The following is a 9,009-nucleotide window of genomic DNA, read 5'->3' as shown; positions in this document are numbered from 1 at the left end:
ATTATTACGATCGTTTGGTCAATAACTTCCTTGGAAAGTAAAAATATAAAAAGGGGAATTCTATCTCTAAATAAGTGAAAATAAACAACGAACTTGAAAGAGACACTTCACAGCTTTTAATGTTGGGTTTTAATCAATTAATCAAAGTAACTAGGGTTTACGTGTTACCCACAGGTTCATAACTTGATAACTCTAACTATAACAATTCTTTCCTAGTATCTTGCATGCAAAGTGATAAGTTATGTATTTCTAAATCCTTGGTCCGGCATCTAGAAAATCTCACTCCTCACCTTGGTCCGGCTACGTGTGTTGCTATCCTAACCCTTATCATTACCTCATATTAAGCATCGTATTCGATATTTGACTAAGTTATTACCTCATACCAATCAATACTAGCCTATTAGATAGTATACACTAAATCTATGTTACTAATTCTTTTCCTATTATCTACCTCTTTGGTCCGGCAAGTAGCATCAAGGCGAGTTCTAACGTTGGCCATCCGTTAAAAAGACTTCTAAACGAAAGAATTATTAATACATGCAATACACTATTCTAGAATTGTTCTTTTAATTAGGGTTTATCTCATTATTTGCCTATGGTTCCCACAACCCTAGTTATGGAGTTTAGTTACTCATAGCCATAAACACAATATTAAAATATATTAAATAAGAATTTATGGAGTTACTTCAATGAGAAGGAATAAAGTCCGAAAGTTTGCTTGATTAATCACCAAAAATCACTTGTAAGAATCTCAAAATCTAACACTTATAAATAATCAAAAGTTCCAATAATCCAACAATCCAAAAGTCTAATAATATGGAGCCTAACAATACAGAGTCTAACCTCAAAAAACGAGGTTTTTCAAACGATTTATAAAAATAACCTAATTAAACAAGGATTCTAATTGCTAGAAATCTGCCAAAACGCGGCTAGGTCGACGGACCTCGCGACGGACCGTCGTGGTCACGACGGACCGTCATGGACTCCGTCATCCCATACTTGGCAATTTCTTCTGTTGCTCTCTTCATTCCCCTCGACGGCAAGTATGACGGACCATCATAGGCATAACGGTCCGTCGAGGATCTTCGTTTCAACACACTTCAAATCTTGGAATCTGGGTACTAGGATCACTTCTCTGAACTTCATGACGAACCTGCAGGACGGACCGTTATAGCCACGACGGACCGTCACAAGCTACGTAACCCCACACTTGGTCATACTTCCCCATCTTCCTTCAGCAGCTTCTCTATGCTGCCACCTACGGACCGTCACAAGCACAATGGACCGTCATCAGCTCCGTAGGTGGTCTCTTCTGCATTTCTTCGCTCAAAATCTCCGCATTCAACTTTGGACAGATTTCCTGCAAAACAAAGAGAAACACATATAAAAACTAGCACAAAAAGACTTTCGGACACACTAAGCTTAAGGAAAAACTATTAATTATACCGTGAAACCACGGTATATCAACACCCTCAACTTAAATTCGTTGTTTGTCCTCAAGCGATGCACCATGACTCACTACATAATCTTTGTACAATAGTATCCATGTTTTATCCTTTGCAATCATTTGGCTATCAATCCCGATTAATCTCATCAAATCTATGCATGCTATAACTATTAGGCTTGAATTTTGTGGGATTAGAACATGACACAGATTCACCATGCACTAACACCTATCCTCTTCAATTTCTCACCGAGAAGCTAACAATTCCGGTATTGCAACTCGTGTCCTCACTTCAAAACAAAATCCTCATTTTTCACACAATGATTTAAGTTTGAGTATAAGGATTACTTTTCAACACTCGCTCTCAGAACAAAGTCACACTCCTTCATACCTATTGCCATAAGCTTGCCCTTATTTTCACTGCCTTAAGTTCGCTATACAACCCTTAGGATCACGATAGGACTTTCTTAGCTTGTAACATAGGCTCAGAGTCAGGTAGGGTATATTTAGGTATACTTTAGTGACTTTTTGCCCTCCTTGACATATCGGCTAAACCTTCCACTTTCTATCACTTTATCTCGCCCAGTTTCTCATATTCTTTCACCTTGCTATTTTCCCTTCTTTCTTCATTTGTGTAAGTGACTCTTTTCCTTTTTTCTCTTTTTTTTTGGTTTTTTTACTTTTCTTTCAACGAGTTCTTTAGTCACTTTACTTTTGTTCTTTCTCTCTCTTTGTTCTTTCAATCCCACTTTCCAGAGCATTCCTCAGAACAGTCACCCTTAACTCATGGCTTTGCCATGAGTCAAGCTACACAATACCCAAAGTTGGGTCAGGGCCATAACGAAGGTTGTTTATGCATTAGCCACCCTCAACTTATGATTTTGGCATAAGCTGAGGTGCACATGTCCAAGGAGGGACCAGGGCCAACATATTGTTCCCAGAAAAGATCATTTTGGGTGAAAAAGAAAGGTCTAATTTTAAGCTCAGATTATTTGGATAAGAGAAGGATAACTTTCATTTGGTTTATTTTATTTAGGCTAGAAATGGGCTATCTTGAATAAGGGCCTATGATCCTTTCCTAATTGTCTGTTATAGCTTACTTTTAGCAGGAATAACCAGGCAAGTTCTAGCTCAGTACCAATAGAGGACTATTCAAATTTCCTCACACTCACTTGACATCTCATCACTATACCAGATTATTAGACAGCTAGTTTGAATTGAAGACTTAGGGTAATGCAATGGTGTAATTCTATTTCATGCTTAGAGCCACACAATTATCAGTTACTATGCCTAGTCATGCGACATTTTCCAGTTTTCTCAGGATATCATTTTAGCCATCATGCTTCAGAGTTAAACTATGTACAAAATATATAAACATGCCGGTTCAACAGAAAAAGTAATCAGTCTTTTGGGGAAAAAGAACACAGGCAAGAAAACCCCAAAAGAGGATAGTGAGTTGGGCTACTCAGACTTCACCCTAACACTCACTCTCCATTTACCCCACCCCCCCAAAAAAAAGCATGCAATTGTCCCCAATGCATAAAAAAATCTAAATATTAGAGTGGTAGGTGAAGCAAACCTGTGGCGCAAAGCGCCGTCGATCAGCAAGATGGTGGGTCCGGTTCCCCGAAACCCACGTCCTCTACAATCTGTACACCCTCAGTGGTGTCCTCAGCAACAACCGCACCATCAGTAGTGCCTCCTGTTGTCTCTACATTGCGGGAGCTAGACGCCCCAGCCGCTAACTGTGATGCTCTGATCAGGTGCGCCTCCTTCTCAGCAAGTGAGGCTCTCCTCGCAGCCTCCATCTCTCGGCGCTCCTTCTTCCTTGCTCACGCCTCAGCCTCTGCTCGACCCCTAAGCCTCTTGGAACTCTCTCGAGGGGGAGGTGGTGGAATTTCTGAAGTAGTAAACAGGGCCGCCAGCACGCTCGACAGAAGAGGCCTCAGACTCCGGCACCCTCGCCTCTAGGATTGTGTCGATGTCTGCACGAAGACTGTCGACTGCAGCCTGAAGAGTCGACACATCAACTGGAGGGGCTGGTCGGGCTAACACTCTCAACTCAAAGGCGTCCAGGTGCTGGTTGACCTCAGCAATCTTCCGCTTTGTAAAATGCTGCATCTTCCTCTCTAGACACGCTTCAGACTCAGTAATCGACTTCTGCATCCACGGCTGGATATGATGCAGAAGAGTGGCCATTTTGCCTCTAGTTTTTGGACCCTAGAAAGAGGGACCAGTACCGGTAGAGGGGCTGTGCGAGAGGAGCTCGGGGCTATGCTACTACCCGGGATAGACTCGACTGCGGTAGTGTCAGTGGACGCCTGTGTAGCTGTGCGGGCCTGGGCTACCGTATCCGCAAGATCATCATCAAGTGGGGGCAGCCCTGGACGAGGCCCTCTGCGTGGAGCTAGCTCATTGGCCTTGTCTCTGATGAGGCCGACGTCAACAGTGCCCTGCGAGGTATTCAGCTGATCTACGTGCCATATGGGCACACCTGTGGACCTGCAAAGGGCAAAGATCATACACGGGAAGGGGTAGGTAGCAGTGACCTTGAATGCCCTCTCGTGCATGACTGCCTGGAGAAGCCATGCGAAGTCCACCTCGAATCCGGCTATCATTGCCGCCATCAACAATGCTCGATCCCAGGTAACGATGTTATCAACAACTTTAGGGGAAAGGTAGTGACGGACGAGCAGCCACAAGAACTTTTCTATGAGCGTGAGGTTGACCTTCTTGATGGGCCCCTTCGGCTCAGTGACCCAATCAGCACCCTCTCCATCTACTGACAGGTGCAGGGACATCCACCCCTTGGTGGTTTCTCTCAGTGCTGGTTCGCGCAAGAACTAACCATCCTTTACAATCTGCCAGCGGTAGTCAAACTCGGCAGTGATGGGGTCCGAGTAGCATCTGCACTCTCGCCGTATAGAAATCGGCGGATGGCTGGCAGGGAAATATCAACCTGCACGCCCCAGACTCGAACCTGCTCTAGTGGGGCGTGCTTAGCGGGATCAACATGCCTATCGATCTGTGATCGGAGAGTCGCTACGTAGGATGCGTAGAACTCTCGGACAATTTCCTCGCTGTATCGTCCCAACAGACGTGCTGTCCACTCTAAGTGATGCCTGGTGAAGAGGTTGTGGATCTCCGACATCGTTGGGAGACTCCCTGTAAGTACCCGCCGCTCCAAGGTGAGTGTTCGAGTCATTACTCTTTTATCAGTCAAGAACTTGGCGTCGGAGTAAACTTGAAAATGGCCGTCGATACACCACCGGTTTGGCTGGTCAGAGGCTGGGGTGGGGACCTTAGCTGGTGCGCCGGATGTAGAGTCTGAACTGTCAGCCTCATCAGACGAGGCTGACGCTGCAGCAGTTGCGGGTGCGGGAACCTCAGCAGAGCCAGAAGCTTCCTCGGACCATGATACTCCTAAGGAGCCAGACGCTCCTTCCTCATTTGTGGCTGACCCAGAGGGTGTGCCGGTCAGTGTGCGCTCCTCATCAAACTGGAGGCAGTGACTACGCCAGACGCCACCATCTTGGGTGTGGCTCTGGGAGCCCGTGCAGCACGGGAAGGTGTGGAAGTGCCTGGGGGAACATACTCAGGGTCCCGCTCATCATCAGAGCCGATGATCAAGCGTGCAGACGGGGCAACAGACTTTGATCGCCCGCGTGCGTAGGTTCGGTCTTGTTTGGGTTCCATAGTAGATAGAACCTGCAAAGGATCACTATTAGTATGAGTAGTGGCAAACAAGACAAGCGAAACCATACGAAATAAAACAGTGAAAATAATCTGTAATTGCTGTAGAAACAGTGACACTCGACGGGCCTGGTGACGGTTCGTCGTGACAATGACGGACCGTCGTGAGGTACGTCGTGTTGTACTTGGACTCTGTATAAATAGAGAACCCTGAAGGAGAGTCTCTGACTAGCATGACGGTGTGTGAAGGACGGACCGTCACAGTTACGACGGTCCATTGTAGATGTCCGTCGTAGGACACTTGGGAAAAAATATGGAGACCCTTAGGAGAGGGGTCTCTGACCGTTATGACGGTCATGCAAGACGGACCGTTGTGGGTACGACGGTCCGTCACATGTGTCCGTTGAAAGACACTTGGAAAAAATATGGATATCCTTAGGAGCAGGGTGTCTGTCTAGCATGACGATTGTGCAGGACGGACCGTCGTGAGGACGACGATCCGTCAAATGTGTCTGGTAGTACAGGGGTGCTAGGGCTTGTGCAATGGACCCTACGACGGTCCGTTGTGGCTACGACGGTCCGTCATCGGGGTCTCGTTCTGAATGACAGTGACAGAACTAAAGGTACCCTAGGCAACCCCGATGAACCCACATCAACCTTGTAGTGTTTTGGACTTACATGTGTCTAACCCAACTACCTAGGGAACTAGCAATGCAAAAGCACCTATGTCTAGGGTGGTAAACATGGTAATTTCGAACATTTGTAACCTAGGTCAGGCAGAATCGTATAAAGTAAACAAAATACTATGAGGAACTAAGCTTAATACTAATTAGTAACAAAAATGCAAGATAAATGAGTATAAATTAGAGACACATACCTTAGAAATGGAGAAAATACAGATGCAAAAGTACTTGGTGGCAAGGTAGACACTCACAGCAGCCGTTTCAACTAGTAGATAACACTTTAGGGCTTTGGAGAATTGTGAGAGGGCAATGATCGGAGGGAGGAAATGTGGAAGTTGAAAAGAGAGAGTAATGGGAGAAACAATGAAAGTAATGGGGTGAAATATGGAGGGGTGGGGAGTTCAAACGGTCTGATTTTGGAAAAGGGTCCAGCTGGGTCGGGTCGGGTGTACCTCATTAATCACGCGACGGTTCCCCGACGACGGTCCGTCACAGTTGTGACGACCCGTCGTTTGTTCCGTCGTGTGTGCCCTAATTTTATAATGACAGAAAAACATACCTGGTACAACGGATGCATACGATGGTCTGTCGCAGGCGAAACGGTCCGTCGATGTGTCCGTCAGTGACTGCTGCAGAGTAATTTTCTGTAGAATTTCCTGGTGATGTGCCTGCAAATTTAAAACCCATTAGTAGAAAATTGCTACCATTACTAAAAAGACGATAAGTATTGGGTTGCCTCCCAACAAGCGCCTGATTTAATGTCGCGGCACGACTGGGGACACTTGATTACTCAGACTTCATCAAGATGGTATGCCTCTATCGCTATATTCCCCGATGCTTTATGCCCAAAATAGAGTTTTATTCTATCTCTATTCCTCTTAAACCGCACTCCCTCCTTGGCTTTTAACTTAACTTCCCCATGAGGGAATACTTGGGTAATCAAGTACGGGCCAGTCCATTTGGACTTGAGCTTGGCCGGAAGACAAGGCACCCCAGAACTGTCTACAAGCACCAAATCCCCAACCATAAACTCTTGTTTTGCACTTTTCTGTTCAGTCTCCTTCTTAATCTTTTCTTTGTGGGATATGACAGATACCGATTGGAGCTCACCACTCTGCCTCATGGTCCTACAAATGTTGAAGGTCGCTTCTTCATTATTCAACCGAAATGTCATCTGTCCCTTCTCCATATCAACTAAGGCTCTACCTGTAGCAAGGAATGGCCTCCCAAGAATAATAGGAACTTCAAAATCAACCTCACAATCAAGAATAACAAAATCAGCTGGAAAGATGAATGACTCCACTTTTACTAGCACATCATGGAGTATCCCTATGGGCCTTTTCACTGTCCGATCGACCATCAGTAGCCGCATCGCAGTGGGTTTTGGATCCCCCAAACCCAACTTCTTGAAAATTGAGAGGGGCATGAGATTTATGCTTGCCCCCAGATCACATAATGCTTTCGCAAAATGTAATGAGCCAACTGTACAAGGAATAGTGAACGCACCCGGATCTTCTTTCTTTTGTACTAGGTATCTTGTAGCAATAGCACTACAATGCTGCAATCTATCATCATCCTCAAAAGTGACCGATCTTTTCTTGGTGACCAGATCTTTCATGAATTTGGCATAACCAGACATTTGTTCTAGAGCTTCTACCAAAGGGACATTGATAGAGAGCTGCTTCAACATTGTTATGAAGCGCCGGTATTTGCCATCCTCGGTCTTTTTCACTAATCTCTGAGGGAAGGGTGGTGGTGGCATAGGCATGGGAATTACCTTGATAGGTACTTCTGCAACTTTTCCATTACTTCCCTTTGCTTCACCACTACCCTTTACCACATTATCATTATCCTTTCTCACATTTTCCTCAGTAGATGGCATAGGTGGGTCAATGGTTTGCCTACCACCCCGAGTAGTGAATGCCATACAAAGCGCATCATTCTTTAGATTTTGGACAGTGTTGCTAGGAAGAGTGCCCTGTTGCCGTGTGTTCACTGTTGCAAATAATTGGGCCACTTGCAATTCGATCTGTTTAATCGAAATTGCATGTGTATCAACTTTTTGCCCAATACTAGCTAAATCACACCTCAACACTTTAATGTGCTCATCACTAGTGTCGAACCTCCTCATCATTTTGTGCAACATATCCTCAACTCGCGCCATACTATCTCCACCATCCCTAGGAGTAACTTCACGATTTTGAGGAGGGACATAGGGCCCATTCCTGTCGTTTCTATTAGTATAGTTACCCTTGTTAAAGGTGTTGTCGCGGTGGTAGTTTTCATCTCGGACACAATGACCCTCACGGTTGTAGTTACCATAGTTTCGACCTTGGTTCCCTTGACCTTGGCGCCAATTATCCTGATTTGAGCCTTGGACGCTTGGTCGGAAACCCCCCGTCTTCTCATTTACTGCATAAGTGTCCTCCGCATAATAGCACTCATCATTAGGAGATGGTGGCTTAGCCAAGTAGTTGACTGCATTTATCTTTTCTGCACCCCCTGTGACATGTTTTAGTACTAACTCAAGCTTAGTTCTCATTTGATCCATTTCTTCCCGAATCTCATCTGTGGCTGGGTTGTGAGTGGACTGTACTGCGTAGGTTTTTCTCTCTGTATCAGACTTCCTAGTACTCCAAGCTTTGTTATTCCGAGAGATTTTCTCTAATTTTTCAGCGATCTCAGCATAAGGGCATTCTCCATAAGATCCACCGGCTATAGTGTCCAACACCGCTTTGTTGTTATCATCCTATCCCCGATAGAAGTATTCCTTCAGTGACTCATCATCTATACGGTGATTTGGAACACTTCTCAAGAATGAGGTGAATCAATCCCAGGAACTACTAACTGACTCTCTTGGTAGTGCCACAAAGTTGTTCACCCTGTCTTTGTGGTTTAATTTCTTGGAGACCGGATAGTAGCGTGCTAAGAAGACATCCCTTAGTTGGTTCCAAGTGAATATGGAGTTGTATGGGAGCTCAGTGAACCACATAGTAGCCTCTCCCGTCAGTGAGAGAGGGAACACTTTGAGACCTATTACATCTAGATCCAAATCAGGCCTCCCCACACAAATTTTACACACTACCCTTACCTTAGCTATGTGGGCATGTGGATCCCTGAAAACAAACCTCTGGCAGTGAGCATTTGCATCACACTACTAGTTACCACAAAAGTGTGGCCTGTGGGTAG

This window comes from Solanum lycopersicum, chromosome 11 (genome assembly GCF_036512215.1).
Source record: "Solanum lycopersicum chromosome 11, SLM_r2.1".
In the NCBI taxonomy this organism is placed as follows: domain Eukaryota; kingdom Viridiplantae; phylum Streptophyta; class Magnoliopsida; order Solanales; family Solanaceae; genus Solanum; species Solanum lycopersicum.
Note: the sequence above shows the minus strand (reverse complement) of the source record.